Below are 10,491 nucleotides of genomic sequence, written 5' to 3'. Positions count from 1 at the left end.
GTCAGTTTTCAATTAAAAATGTTATCTGCTAAAACTTGGTATCAGTGTTGCATGCTTTTAACATTTTTTTCTTCAGATGTCAACACTTACCCCATACCTACAATATTTTTGGAAGGTAGTGCAATTTCGGCTAAAAAACTCCCCTAAAATTAAAAAAAAAATTAAAAAAAGAAAAATTCAAGGTAATGCTTATCTTTCAGAGCAATGTACAAGTTTAATTTCAGTACTTCATAAATATTTTTGGTCTTAGTAAAAATACCAAGTACAGTATCAAATTGTAGATATCTTTGCCAGTAATAGATTTTTCTGGGATCCAAATGAGTCATATCAATTCTTGAAGCTATTTTTAACATTCTTATTTTCCTTGGAAGGTGAATTCAATTCAATTGCCTTTATAAAATTTCTATCTAAAGAGAGTAGCGTGACCTTTTCCTCAAGTAGCACTATTTAGGAAAAAGTCCCAGTGATTTACATTGTTTAGAGTGATTGGTCTTATACAGTAAGTGGTGTCTATAAATATGTTTTCTGAAGACTGTAAGAAACTTGACTACAAAAACAATCCTAGTAAATTGCCATTATAGCTATAAGCAGAATGAAGATGTATAGTCACACATCAGGATTGCATCAATAAAAACGTAGAAAAATGTGGTTGCTGGTATCTTATTTTGAATGATAATGATTTGAACTATTTAGAAAGTAAACTGAACTGTGAAATAAGTGTTCCTGAGGGTTTTAGTGGGGGGTGTAAGACTGCCCTGAACAGCACAGGGATGAGGAATTACATTTTCTGAGCAGCCCTCTACATGCTTTTTGCCCATGAGAGTGGGACTTCATGGGGATGCAGAGTAATGGTAAATAAATGTTGTTCTAGGATATGCAGCAAGACCACTGTGGTGTTGCCAGCCACTATGTTTGTACATTTTGTGGCCACACATTAGTTAAGTTGTCAGCAAGTAATTTGTGGAAGTTCTGGGTGGGATGTTTTTTTGTTTCAACTTTAAAGTACAGTGAGAGGAAAAGAATGAGGTGTGAAATAAAACTGCCTTCATAAAGTAAAATTAAGCTCATGCAAGGCACCTGATGGAAGCAACTGCTATTTTAGAGATTTTTTGTTTTGTTTTTCTTCTCCTTATTAAAAAATAAAATGAAAACTCTTTTTCAATCTGATGCATAAGGACAGTTGTCTCACTGCAGTACCTGATATGTACAGTGCTTCAGCCAGCTCCATAAGGCAGGAGACAATTTTGTTGGAGAACTGCACCAGTCTGAGCTGAGCAGCCACCCATAAGAGATCAAACTTCCTCCCTTCCTCTGCACCAACTTGTATTCTATAAACATCTTAAATACCTGCAAAAAACTAGCTGAGGAATTTAGGACCTTGAGGTATTCATAAATGCTGAATTTAGATGCTGAAAAGGGCTGCTTGGTGAACAAAGCCATGTGCATTTCCCCCGAAGTGCATGTACCTTCTCCAGCTTATTTTTAGCAATTTCCATCAATGTCTGTTGTACTGTTTTCTGCAGTGGAAATACAAGATGTCTGCATTGTACAGATTTTGTTTTCTTTGCTGTTTGGCTTGGATAATGGGCCTCACCCAACTGTGTTCAGCTACTAGTCTGGGCACACAGGACAGGGGGCTTTGGATGGTGCTACTGCTGCTGGCAGTAGCACCTCATGTCTCACATGCAATGTTATTGTAAAAACCCCTACATACTCCTTTTAACCAATAGGCTTTTGGGATGCCTTTAATTCAAAGATACGGTTTTTGAACTGGGCAGCTGGAGACATCAGTATCTTAGCAGGCTTGACATACCTATGCTGAAAAACATTCAGGTATCTTGAACAGGTCTTATTTTGGGTCGGCTCATCCTTAGTTCCTATTTCAAAGTTTTCAGCTTAAGAATCCCATTCCTAACTTTTAACCAAAATATTTGTTAATGTATGGTGTGTTTTTATTTTGAGGGTAGAGAAATAGGGTTTAGCTAACTGAGTTTTATTGACAGTGAAATAAAAAAAGGCTTTCTGAAAATACTTATTTTAAAAGAGCAACAAAATGCTTAATAAGGTTCTTTAGGGAATCCTTCCTACAGTGTACATGATTTGGTATCTGCTCTGATCACCATGGCAACATTTTCATTTGTCCTTCCGCATGTATGGTTTTAACTGGAACAGCATGGGAGGAGAATATAGGGCATACAGCTTTATTCTCAAAGGCTTTGTAACAACTTGCATTTGTGGCTCATCATTAACATTCCCATCTAAAATAACAAAATTGCCACGGCTTATTACAGTATTGCAAACAGCTTGCTTTCTGTTTCCAATTAGGGTTAGTGTCTGACATCCTGAGATGGAAACATTTCAGTGCTTTTGAGGGTCTCTGGTTGTAAGAGATGCATTTACAAAAATCCAGAATTATTATTCACGAGGGGAGAATGGAATTCTTTTGATCTTCAGGTTTTTTCTCCAAAATCTTTCTTCAAGGAGTTGTGAATGTGTTGGAGTTATGTTTTAAATAGCTGCTCCCATGTTTGTAGTCTCTTTCATCAATTCATAAATTTCATTAGGTTAAAAAAAAAAAAAGTATCTATTGAGATGATTTTATGCTTCCAACTTTTAAAAAAGTTTTTAAAAAATTTAAAATCCAGCTTTATAGCACTACTAAATTAAGTACATGGAATACCATAAAGTGCATATTTACGTTAGCAGATGTCTATAATGTGTTTGAAGAGGTTAAACTGTAGAAGCATAATTCCTTACTGGAAAACAGAACATCTTTCTCTGATATCCTTGGACCTTATTTACCAGTTCCTTGAATGACGATATACTATTGGAAAATTACTAATTTGAAGGGGAAGAGGGTGAGGTGAACTTGGAAGATCAGCACTTCAAATAAAATTGTAACAGCTTTGGATTGCATACAAATATATTATTTTCCTTAACACCATCAAAAAATTGACTCTCTGAAAGAGAATGGCATCATTTGGTTCACTTTTTTTTAATGCCAGCTTGATCCACAAATCAACATTTAAAATAATATATTTTCCTCCAATCCCAGCAAACCATAAAATGTCTTTGTCATTGTTATATTTTGTGCTGCTTTAACCTTTGAGGTGGTTTGGATAATCTGCTATTGATACTTAAGTTTCATGCTTAAGCATCTTGCCTCAGCTCTACACAAAAATATCCAAATGATTTTGTACATTTTCCTAAATAATGAATACATGTTATATCATGAAGCATAGAATGATGTATATATTTAAAAAAAAAAAAAAAACAACTCTCCAAAATGTGGATTTTTCTAACAGAAAGGTTTCCTGTAGGCTGAAGCAATGAGTTTATACTTTCATCAGACAGTCTGATTTGATTCCTGCCAATCAAATTATTTCAATGAAAACAAAACCAGACCTGCTGCCATCCAAATGCTGTACTGCTCTCTCTCTGTTTCATCTCATATGCCATTAGGCTTGTTTATTTGTAGTTCAGGCCCTGAAAGTAATGGGTGCTCTCTGTTAACTGTGTGAGTTGGGGCTGTCATCTCATGAAGTGAGAATTTCAGAACAGAATTGGATTCAAGGGGGTTTTGACATGTTATGAGTTATCCTTTCTTCATATCCCAACTCTTGCTGTTCTAATGAAATGAGAGTTCCCAATAGTTTGGTGGCAAATTGTAATGTCTCAGTAGCATATGTGGGGCTGGCTGTTTTGCCTCCATGAGATTAATCTCCTTAGTTTACTTTAAGATACTACCATTTCAATCCTAAAACCTATTTTCTTCCTCCCCATTATATACTAAATTCCCCTTCTTTACTTCCTATATCATGTATTAAATTAGTAGTGGGGTGCTTGGCTGGTGCTGATAGGCAAATTTTTTTAAGCTAACCTTTATGAAATTATCCCCAAAGGAGAAGAAAAATATGGAGGGAAGTTTAAACTAAGTTATTCTGCATCACACCAAAGGTTAAAATAAATACAGCCTTTGCTGTCAGCGGTACTAAGGTAAACAATTGTTCTTAAGGATGTTGTAACCAGGCATTTTTGCAGTGGCTTACAGCAGGATCAGCTCCAACAGAAGGAAAGAACACTTTGGCAACAACAGTCTGTAAAGGTGCATATTAAAGCCTAAACTTCAATAAGGCAGTCATTTACCCAGTTGAATTTCTGATATCAAAGGAGTAACAAAATATGTGCTTTGAGAGGACCTGATTATACGGTTTTTCCAACCTCTTCATTACATAGGGATAAAAATCTGTATACATAATTTTCCTAGAAGATGCCATAATTATGGCTGTCCTTTGGGTCTGCATCAGAATATGGATTTGTTTCTTCAAGGAGACTAAAGAAAACTTGGGGGAGGAGTGGTTCCTAGGAAATACAGGCTTCTTTTACTGAAAACTAGTTCTTAAAGTCATTAGACTGACTTAAATAGTAATGTGTGAAAAATAGTGTGCAAACTTACCAGAATAAGTGTTACAGAAAATTTTACAGGCACCTGCACATTTAATCTTTAGGTAAATAATGTACATTTGCATCTAATTAAATCCAGCTTTGTAGCACTATTAAATTAAGTACAGCCATAAATACCAGAACTGGTATGGGAACAATTTTTCTGTCTGTTAGAGGAAGATGTGCATCTGAGTTTGTCAAGTACATTTACACCACTCATGCTTGTGAACAAACAAAATGAGCAGCTTTACCCTAAAATTGGGTCTTTTCTTTCCCAAATTCCTATTACAAGTAGGAACTGCACAGGCTTGTCTATTACTGCCACCTACTGATAAAGTGATAAGCAGCTGACTGAGATGAAGACGTACCAATACCAACTAGCAATGACCCAAAGGGGTATTCTGAATTAATACACAAACTGTCTGAAACAGAGTCAGCACTCCTGTTTTTGTAGGCTACATTGTGTAAGATTTGACATAGCATTGGGGCACTGCTGCACTGCTGGGGTGTAGTTACACCTCATGCTTTGGTTCCAGACTGCTCAGTTAGGAAGACACAAAAGACAAATACATTATTTGGCTAAATAGGTCAGGTGCCTGGCTAAAAATGCCTCCAAAAGCTGGGAAAGTCATTATGTGTGCTGGAGCTCATTTTCCAGATCAACTCAGATGCCTGTTCCTCGGTGCTGCTGAGACACCAGTTGTGCCCTTTGCTCCCTGGAGCAGGTGAGGTGGCTGCTAGCAGCAGAAAGGCTCAGCTTTAGGCCAGAGTGAGTCCCCAGCCCAGAGAGCTCCCACCCAACAGCTCCCACTGACGGCTGCTCTGTTCCTTCACACTCAAACTTCACTCCTGCCTGTTGGGTTTTTTATTTTGGGAAGGGAGCTGTTCTCAAATTACTGGAGTCTGGGCCAAATACTTCCTCATATGCTACAGCAAAATAATACAGCCAGAACAGAGCTTAGGCCACTGCTTATGCTAAGAATGGCATTTTAGGGAAAATACACTAGGCATGGCATAAGGATGTGTTTCAAAAGATAGCCCATCCTACAAAATGCATTTGTCATGTAGCTTCTCACTGCACCCTACACTCTTGTGTCTTTGAGCTTTAGGTGGCATCCTTGAGCCCTTCACTCTCTTCATGGCATACTCTAAAGACATGTACAGATTTTCAGCAAAAGGAAGGAATAAGCCATTAATTTATAGAAAAGAACCATTGTGACTTTTAAAGAACCTTTCAAGTAGCAGTAACTTTAAAGATACTGACTGTGTAATAATCTGTCTCTGGCAAGTGTGGCTCACAAGACTTTTTATCCATAACTTTCTTGTTGCAAAAGTGGTTCACTACGGTGGATTCTTGTCTGAGAGGCTCCTTCCTGGAGAGCATACCAGCTTTTATCCTGCTCATCAGAACAGAATACACAGAAATAGATTCCAAATTTATATACCTGCAGTGCTGATATGAACACGTCAGTCATACCCTTAAAAGATCAGGTGACAAAACTGCAGGTGCTAAGATTCTCAAGAAAAAATTCCTTTACAGAAACTTTGAGAATATAAAGAATGTTGTAGATAGCAGCCTTTCTGATGTCTTCTTTCTCACCCTTCACATGCTCTTTTATGTACTGAGAATTTGCTTTACACTCTGGAAAATTACTACAAAAAGCAACTATGAAATAGAAATTAGAAGGCCATAAAAGTGATTACATTTCTTTACAGTTCTGTCCATACCAGCTAAACAAACAGGGATGTGAATATATAAACAGAATCTGGATAAATGAAAAAAAGTACATTAAAAGATCATTAAAGAAGCCAAGTTAAGCACTTGTTTACGAAATGTCTTTATGCATATTCCATTTGCTTCTCTCATTTGTATGTCCTACTACCCCAGATCGCCAGTGCAGGAATTCCCACAAGGCACAGTATAGGCAGTGCTCAGTTAATGAGCAGTTAGTCAGTACTGTTTTGGTGTTGTTATTCATTGTGCAGCCCCAGGCCTGATTTACTCATAAATTCTGCTTTCCATGTAGAACTGTTCCCTGATGAGCTCCTCTGTGGTGCTCATCATAGGTTGCTTCACAAAGTATCTCCACAGTATCCTGGAGGAATATGAGGGTGGAACTATTTACATCTTGCAGTGGGAAGCAGAGGCAGAGCCTGGACAGATTGTGAGTACCTGCTGCTCCAGAGTTAGCTCTTTCAGCATCTCACTCAATGTTCCCACTTGCTCAGCCATCAGCTCGGAGTCCTCAGCCCAACAAACTGGAATGCCTTTTGCACATCAAACAGAAAGAAACTACAGGGAAAAAAGTAACATGAAAGATTTAGCTTCATGATTTTCCTGGTCTTATCAGTTCTCCCAGGCAGCAATGACCCTTAGCCTTGTAACCCCTATCTTGTGATCCCACCTCACTGACCTCGCACTTGCTGCGACAAATGAAGCAGCCACCTGGTGCTTTCTCCAGCAGAGCACATCCATCCTAGGGTAAGGTATGCACCATGATGGGAAAATAGCAAGCGGTCATGTAAATATTTAAAAATGTAATATAGCCTGAATATTATCTATCCAGTGATAGATAATGAAATGATAAAAAATGTTGTGGCAAATTTGCTTTGCAATCCCCCAACATCTTATCTCTTTACCAGGCATGTGATTAAAAAGTGTATTTGCTGTTGTAGGTCTCTGTAGGACTTTCTGCAAAACTTATCCTCTTCTGTACATGCATCCTGAAGTCTTTGTGCCGCTTGTTAAAAATAACTGTATTCTAGCTGCACATGAAGTAGCTAACCCCACCAGCTGGCTGCTGCCTGATTATGGGATATTTGATGTTCCACATCTCTGCAAGACATTCCTGTTTTCTCTCTGAGATGTGCTTGTCAAGATTTAGCTGCTGCCATATGGGTAGTTTTTGAGTCCATTTCTACTTTTGATTGTCATGAAGATGTCAAGGAGTCAACTTAGACTGTAAAACTTATTATTGCTATATTGGTAAGTTTGGATAACTGTGACCTAATTCAGCAAAAGTTAAAGCTACTCCTCCAAACAGACAAGAAGATGCAAAAACTTAATTAAAATAATAAAAGGCTCAGCAAAATAATACACAAATAATTTTAAACAAAACTTCCTTAGCTGGAAGTTAATTCATAAAATGTTAAGTGGAAAACTGAAGAAGGTTATACTGTGTACTACTAAAAAGCATTTAAAGAATAATGCAGTTCATCAGACACAGTCAGTAGGGGTTCTCAAAAGGCAAGTTCTGTTTAACTAATTTGATCTGCTTCTGTGCTAAGGTCGCTGCCTGCTGGATGAAGGGGGAAGGAGGTGGATGTAGTTTTTCTGGATTTTAGTGAGGCTTTTGATACTGTCTCTCACAGCACCCTTCTGGACAAGTTGTCTGACAGTGGGATGAGCAGGTTCATGATGTATTGGGTGAAGGGCAGGCAGAGCTCAAAGGGCTGCAGTGAAAGGGACCACATCTGGCTAGTGAGCAGGGAAGTTTCTCAGGACTCACGTCTAGAGCCAGTGTATTTATCAACAACCTGGATGCAGGAGCTGAGCACACCATTAACAGGTCTGCTGGTGACACCAAACTGGGAGGTGCTGTTGACTCTATAGGAGGCTTTACAGAAGAAGCTAGATAGATTGGAACACTGGGTAGTGATTAATGGGATGAAATTTAACAAGTGAAATGTCAGATCCTGCACCTGGCTTGGAGTAACACTAGGCACTCCCAACGGAATCTGAGAACTCCTCTGCATCTGCACTTCATTGGATCCGAAAGCTGAAAAGGAAACCAGTAAGACATTTCTTCTGTTTAGGAAGATAAGCAAAATCTATGCCTTGTAAAGACCTTAAGCAAGGTAAGGAAAGGATTGATAAATCCTCAATTTGGACAGTGAATCTGTTTAGATTATGAGCACAGGAAAAAGAATAAAACACATTCTTGGGATGCAAATTTACAACCCTTTAAACTAATAAAGCCCTTCATGCCCTGATCTGTAATCTCTTTTAATATTTTTTCTTTAAAAAACTTGAGGCATAAAGATTTTGTGAAAAGTAATATATCAGTGTTACTGCTACCTGGGGAGAAAGTTAAGTCCCAGCCCCCTAAAAGGGAGTCTCTCATGAGACCTTCCTCTGCTTTCAGATGGAGAGTGTAGAGATCAGCAAAACACAACTCCCTGGGGATGAACTCTGCTAAAATATACACAGCTCCACACTGATTCTCGCTCCTCTGTTCTGCTGCTGCTGTCCTAAAAATATCACAGCTGTCCACTCTGGGCTACAATTAGGCAAACAAACATTAAAAAAACCCTGAATGCTATGGACTGGCTAGCTTTGGTACGAGTGCAGCTCTGATATCCATCATGTCTTCTCTGTGTCAGACAGGAGATGCTTATCCAGAGGGACTCTGCAAATTTAACAGATGCATCTTAAGTTTGCAAGCAGCCTGGGGAATAACATTTCTGTCTCTTCTGTCTCCAGCTCTTGTGCCCAACATGTTGTGCCTGTACTATATTTTGTGTGCCAGAGGTACCCTCTGAGCCTGTACTATCAGAAGAGTAAATCTGCTCAGAAAGAGCATAATGAAAATGGTGTATTTTTAGGGAGTTCTCATAACCCAAATCAAAACATAACCAAACTCAGCTTTTTTCAGTTTTTCAGAAAAGTAATTTAACATTATCTAGAAGTTATATTCCAGATCAATTTTTCTTTTCATAGTATACATATTCATGATTCTTAAATCTTGGAAAAAGTCTGATTTTTATATGGGCAATTTTAAAAATCATGCTTAAAACTCAGTACCTTGAAGCCATGTTTAGATACTCCAATATCAGCTTGCTTTGCCAAAATGCTAGTCCTCATAAAAGCCCTCAAGAATGCAAATTGAAACTTCTTTACTTATGGGAACTTCTGGAAATTGGGTTAATGGTTGGGTCAGGTCACCTCATGATTTACATACAGGTGCACACTGTATCATATAGATTGTGATGAAATTGGGAGGCTTAGGTAAAAATTTTGGCTTTAAAAATCTTGTAGAGATGCAACAGAAAAATCGAATAGGAAAGGCCAATCCTCTACAACTAAACTGTGTAAGTAACCATTTCCTACCTGACTAACAAAAATACATATATACAATCCTTTTGACCTGGATATCCTGTTTATATAATATGGAGAAACAGGTTTCTCCTGCTTTGTATGTAATACAGTTAAGAACCTTGAAGGTCCATAGGGAAATGCCATAGGGAAAATAAGATATTAAAGGATTGGGTGCTCTGTTTTGCCTGTAAAGAAATAATCACTCCCAGGTATGTTTATAAGATCAATCCCCATCAGATCACCTGGCATGGGGGGAAGAACCTGTCATATTGGGTACAAGGAATGCAGCCAAAGATAAATAAATATTAATAGATGGACCAGTTTTTATTTCTGCAGCTGAACATGCTGAAAGGCAAGTCAAATGTAAATAGTGATTAATCATAGCATTTTTGTGTAAATTCTTCCCCTAGTACTACTATTTGCTGACAAGTACTCAGTTGCATATTAAATATGTTTTAAGTATGCAGCAAACTAAAACTGATGTATTTCCAACACATTTTCCTTCTGCTTGTAAAGCAGAATATATATAAAGGTCAAAATCATTGGTTTGCCTTCTAGTATCTCACTCCACTTGATGAAAAATTTATCTTAACTAAGCAGTTTGAAAGGACTGTAGGCATTTTCCAACCACTTTCCATGGCTTGGGTATTAAAAAAAAAATAGTCTTTTGTAAAAAAATTATTTCCAATCTACTTCCTACAGATCAGGTTCTGTTGCTAATTAAATGCGTTTCTAATAGACTAGCACCAACAGTCATTCATTTAGGCCTTACAGCCATTACACATAATCTTCTACTTTATACATTAACAAGAGGCAAAAAGCAGAAAATTATGTACAAAAAGTTTCACCTTAACTTGAGGAAGAAATTATTTACTGTGCACGTGACCACACACTGGAACAGATTTTCTGGAGAGGTCGTGGAGTCTCCCTCACTGGAGATGTTCAAGAAC

This window comes from Onychostruthus taczanowskii, unplaced genomic scaffold, assembly GCF_017590055.1.
Source record: "Onychostruthus taczanowskii isolate IOZ18803 unplaced genomic scaffold, ASM1759005v1 scaffold104, whole genome shotgun sequence".
Classification (NCBI taxonomy): Eukaryota; Metazoa; Chordata; class Aves; order Passeriformes; family Passeridae; genus Onychostruthus; species Onychostruthus taczanowskii.
Note: the sequence above shows the minus strand (reverse complement) of the source record.